The following is a 6000-nucleotide window of genomic DNA, read 5'->3' as shown; positions in this document are numbered from 1 at the left end:
TGATGCTCAGATCGCTCGGGACGTGAAGCGTGTGTTCTGTGGAGATCTCCTGTGCAGTTTCTGCAGGTCTGCTGTCCGTCTCGCTGAGGAACAATGTTTATGTTGTTAATTCTATTTTAACGACTTCCTCTCGCTGATGTTCTTCCTGGAAGTGCAGATCCACAGCGGGATCATAAACAGTCCAGCCAGACTTTAAAACACCAAAACTTTAAAAAATTTCATTAAAGTACTGTGGAATATCATAGTATATGTCATGGTAGTACGCACGCACGCACGCACGCACGCACACACACACACACACACACACACACACACACACTTATACACACACACACACACACACACTTATACACACACACACTTATACACACACACTTATACACACACGCACGCACGCACGCACGCACACACACACACACACTTATACACACACACACTTATACACACACACACGCACACACACAAAACTGTTTTGTATGAATGTATTTAGACATTTTTATTTTCCCATTTATTATTTATTTATTTACCAAAATATATTCATTTTTTTTTTAATCAAATATTAAGTTTTAATTAATGGATATAATTAATTAATATATTTATTATATACATATATATAATTTTTTAAATCTAATTTATATATATCTTATAAGTTATATATTTAAAAATAATTTGCACAAGTTATTTTTTATTTTTGTATATGTATTAATTGAATTTATGTAAAACAAAAAAATATTTTTTGCCTATTTTGTGTGTGTATATATATATTATTATATATTATATTATTAAAAATGCATTAATATAAAACGGTTATACATCTATAAATAATTGTATTATATATATATATAATACAATTATTTATATTATTTATAGATTTATAGAGAAATGTTAATTTCCCATTTATTTTGTTTATTAAATAAGCATTTTAATATATTTACACAATTATAATTTATGCATTGGTATATATGTATGTGTATGTGTGTGTATATATATATATCAATCATAAATTATATATTAAAAAATAATTTAAATACGTTATATATATTTTTTGCATATATATTAATTTATTGTATTTACTTTAACTATGTTGCTTACAGCGTATATTTACATTTTTCCAAAAAACAAACATACCAAAAATGGTTTAGTTCGGCTTGATGGGAGAGCGTGGTGTGTGTGTGGCCGCTGCCGGACAGAAGTGGAGTGTGTGAAGCGCGGTTTGAGGCACTCTGGGAAAATATGCAAGCAGAAATGCAGCTGTCAGCATCTGGTCATAATACACCGATGATGATGCTGATGTTTAATTCCATAATCCAGACATAAACAGAGATGAGACCCACTTACAATCTGAGAAATAGAGTGTGTGTGTGTGACACACTCACAAACGTTTTTATGTTCAGAGCTACATGAGGAGAGTTTCGGTCACATGTCCCGTGCTCTTCTGTGTGAAATCGCTGATTAATCGCTGAGATAAGACGCTCGAGCTGGAACAGGACAGATTGTTCGAGTTCACATCGAGGCCTTCAGATGACACGCATTACTGTTGATTTCTTGAACTCGCACTGGTCTAGTGTTTCCAAGAGTCTGACCATCAGATATAGTTATATTATTACTCAATAAAAGTGGCCGAGAACATTGACTGCAGATGTTTCGCAGTGAGTTTGATCTCCTCAGATCTGATCTGATGGTCCGAGGAAACATCTTCATGAACTGTGTTTCCCTCGGGATCGGGCCTGTACTCGCTCTCGTGAGGCTTATTCTCAAACAGCGTGAACATGGACCACAAAAGCGGTCCATTTTTTTAAAATTGAGATTTATACATCATCTGAAAGCTGAATAAATAAGCTTTTCATTGATGTGTTGGACAATATTTGGTCGAGACACAACTATTGAAAATCTGGAATCTGAGGAGCAAAAAAATGTAAACATTGAGAAAATCTCCTTTAAAGTTGTGCATTTATGTTCACGATTGTGCTGCATTCACTCACACAAATACATGTTTTATATATTTACGGTAGGACATTTACTAAATATCTTCATGGAACATGATCTTAATATCCTCATGATTTTTGGCATAAAAGAAAAATGGATAATTTTGACCCATACAGTGTATAGTTGCTATTGCCACAGATATACCCGTGCGTAGGGTTGCCACCTTCAGTGTGGCAAAATAAGGGACACCCATTCACAGTGTATTATCTACTAAAGTGATCATTTTTTTACTTTTAAAACTGCATTTTCCAAAAGATGGGCAAAAATCTTACACGACTAAACCATGTCAAATTATCCATATCCATGAACGTTAGAAATGTGGGTCTTTTATAAAGTGAATTTTACTTAAAAAGACCCCCCAGTTTTGTATTAAAAATATTTATTTATATAGCCTAAATTAAAAAATATATAATAATAAAAAATCCTCCTAAAACTATAAATCCTAAAAAAAAAACTATGTTGTTTTAAAATGACATTTTGTTGAAACAACACAAGTGTGACTTTTTCCCCCCACACTAACATAAAAAACAGATATTATTCAAATTTATAAAAAAAAAATTGTAGATCTAGAAAGTGTTGTCAACCGTGCAAAGTCTCACGCCATTTGGACAAAGATCATTTATTTATTTCAGCAAACGTCATTTGGGGTCAGAGACCGGAACAGCGCACGAGGGGTTAAAAACGTGCAGGTTTACCGCGCATGTTCACGAGACTCAGTCGCTATAGAAACAAAGACGCTAAAATGCAATCACGCAGTGAGCTTCTCTACTACGAAATTGATTTCTTTATATTTGCTATTAGTATCATCCATACTGCAAAATCCTTATGTTTTTATTCAACTATATGTGGGCCTAATGTAAAATACGGGACACATCGCGTCCCTTACTGATTTGATACGGGACGCATCATCTTACGTGTAAATACGGGATGATTCCGTATTTTAAGGGACGGGTGGCGACCCTACCCGTGCGGCTCCAGACTGGGTTTGGGATCCAGGGTCCCATATCTGTAGTTTAACTGATCATCATGTTTAGTTTGGCTTTATTATTGCTGTTCTGATGGAGGAAATAACTCTTCATGTGTTGAGATATAAGTGTCCGTAAACAGAAGATCTGCTCGCATGTTTTTAGTCTTTCCTGATGTGAGTATTAATAGTCTGGCTTGTGTTTTCAGCGCAGAGGAGAGCAATACAGCGACCGGATGTCTCACATTATGTGGGCGAATGAAGGGGGGGGGATCGGCATTCTGGGAAAAACTCTTTAACCGTTACGCCGTGAATATTCTCAGCAAACCTTTCCACTAATTATTTCACACTGCCAAACATGGTACACAAACACAAACAAACAAACAAACAAACAAACAAACAAAGGCAGCCTTTTCAGTTTAGATTCATCACATTTTATCTTTTTATCTTTATTAAATGTAAGTTTGATCTGTGTTTGATGCAGTTTACCGTTCAGTGCCTTAAAGAAACAAAAATCTAAAACCCTGAAAAATACACTTCATATGTATTTTAGTTCTCAATTGTGTTAATGTAAAAAATCTTGTATAATGTTTTTTTTTGTGTGAGTGTGAGAGTGTGTGTTTGTTTGTGTGTGAGAGTGAGTGTGTTTGTGAGAGTGTGTTTGTGAGAGTGTGTTTGTGAGAGTGTGTTTGTGTGAGTGTGAGAGTGTGTGTGTTTGTTTGTGAGAGTGTGAGGGAGTCTGAGAGTGTGAGTGTGTTTGTGAGTGTGTGTGTGTTTGTTTGTTTGTGTGAGAGCGTGTTTGTGAGAGTGTGAGTGAGTCTGAGAGTGTGAGTGTGTTTGTGAGTGTGTGTGTGTTTGTGAGAGTGTGTGAGTGTGTGAGAGTGTGTGTGTGTGTGTGCGAGTCTGAGTCTGAGTGTGTGTGTGTGAGAGAGAGAGAGTGTGTTTAGAGAGAGAGAGATATGCCTTGCTATTTTTGTTTGTTTGGGTTTTATTGCATTATATGATATTTGTATTTTTGTAATTTAATTTTTGCCATGAAAATAGCCTTGAATGCTGACATGGCACTACATAAAACACTCTGAATCTCAATTGACAGCAGCATAACTAACACTTTTGCAACTTTCTGATGCCACTAATGTAAAAATAGATAAACATATGCGCTTTGATTAATCGGCCTAGTCGATATACGGTCTATAAATGACTAAACTGAAGCTGGCGTCAGTCTTGGGTTTGGTGCACGCCGCTATTTAAAGTCGTAACAAACTAAATAGAGAAAGACCAGTTTATCAATGTGCCGTTTAAACCCAGAAAAGGCTTCATAAACACACACACACACACACACACACACACAGACTGGTAGCGTCAGAGGTGAAGGGTGAGTCCAGCGCACGCCCGTGAGAGTGTGCTTTGTGTGAGCGTGTGTATTTTGGGGTGTTGTAATGAATAGTGAATAGGGTTAAGTGTGTGTGTCCAGCTGTGAAGGAAAGCCCTCAACACAGACGCTCATTGAAATCCTCTCAGCGGCACAACAGCTGTGTGTGTGTGTGTGTGTGTGTGTGTGTGTGTCTCACTGAAATCCCTTTTTCTATTTGCATGTGGACCTTTTATTCTTCATCCTAATTTTTGCATCTTTGAACACAGACACAGTCAAACCAAAAATCACACCAGATATAATTGTTGATATTGTTTTACTAGTGTGTGATCAGGACACTATAGTTAATTTATGTAAGTGAGGAGAGCAACATAAAGTAAATTGTGACATATTCTACCCAAAAATTATTCATAGAGTGAGTACCAGTAACATTTATAACATTTTTGGACAAAAATTATTCAGAGCTGGTCATGTTCTGCTGAAGTGTGTGTCTGTAACTGCTAATGCTCTTTTCACACACACACAAAACCTGTGTGTGTGTGTGTGTGTGTGTGTGTGTGACAGTCTAACAGAAGGACAGTGTGTGTGTGTGTGTGTGTGTGTGTGTGTGTGTGTGTGTGTGTGTGTGTGTGTGTGTGTGTGTGTGTGTGTGTGTGTGTGTGTGTGTGAGAGAGAGAGACAGAACTGAGTTCTGCTCATATTTTATTACCATTTTATAAACTATAGCGAATAAACTGAGGAATGTTGAAGGTCTGAATAGGTTCTGGTTTGACTGTAGCTCCAGCGGTGGAGAATGCTGCTAGTAATGCAAATATCATGGGTTTGATTCCCAGGGAATGCATAAACTGGTAAAAAATTAAAATAATAATAATGCATGGATAAAAGTCTGCCAAAATTCATAAATGTAAATCCACTGAATCTCTTCTGCGCCTCCTCTCAGTCTATGCAGTGATATCTGCGATGTGTGCAGCTCTAGCTCGTTGCTTTCTGCTTCTCTCCCTCTCTTTCTTGGCTGCTTTGGCATAACAGGAAGTCACTTAAACTCCTGTAACACTTCCTGTTCAGGGAAGCATAAAGAGATCTGTGTTTTTCTGTTTTCATCTTAAAGTCAATTCAGCTTCTGTAATGCGACACGCATCTCGGAGTGATCCAGGATATTGATTGAGAAAGAAAAGTATGGTGGGAATCGAAACATAGTTTACTCTTCAAACACAAAGTCTGCGAAGGTCACATTTCATACAAACGTTGAATTTGAAGTTTTCCTGAAACACACTCTTCATGTTGGCATCAGATGAGCGGTGCACGTTGTGTGCTCGGAAATCCCATCTGCTGCGTTCCCAGTGATCCGGCTCTTTCCGCACGTTTCTATCTGTCAAACCTCTCGTCACATCTGTGTGCGGTGTGTAAGCAGCTTCAGTGGTTTAGGCGTTTGATTTGTTGAATGTTGTCTTGGCCTTGTAAACTAGCAGTGTTTTTTATACACTCGTGAGCAGTGCTGACTAAAGTGCGATTGACGGAGATGTTTTTATTCAGCACTTCCAGAGTCATGCAAGCCAACAGAGATAATGCGCTACACACACACACACACACACACACACACACACACACACACACACACACAGAGAGAGAAGTTATTAATGGCTTCTGGAACTGGATAAGATATACTGTGTGTCACAAG

General features: G+C 37.4%; 1 protein-coding gene across 1 annotated transcript in view; it reads left to right on the top strand.

Annotated features, from left to right (window-relative positions):
- The window catches only part of syde1 (synapse defective Rho GTPase homolog 1), a 28552-nt gene that overhangs the window by 5561 nt on the left and 16991 nt on the right, over window positions 1-6000 (top strand). The gene's annotated exons all lie outside the window — the stretch shown is intronic.

Source organism: Phoxinus phoxinus (assembly GCF_949152265.1).
Source record: "Phoxinus phoxinus genome assembly, chromosome: 21".
Classification (NCBI taxonomy): Eukaryota; Metazoa; Chordata; class Actinopteri; order Cypriniformes; family Leuciscidae; genus Phoxinus; species Phoxinus phoxinus.
The sequence above is the reverse complement of the archived record's forward strand: the minus strand, read 5'-3'. Positions and strand labels throughout refer to the sequence as shown.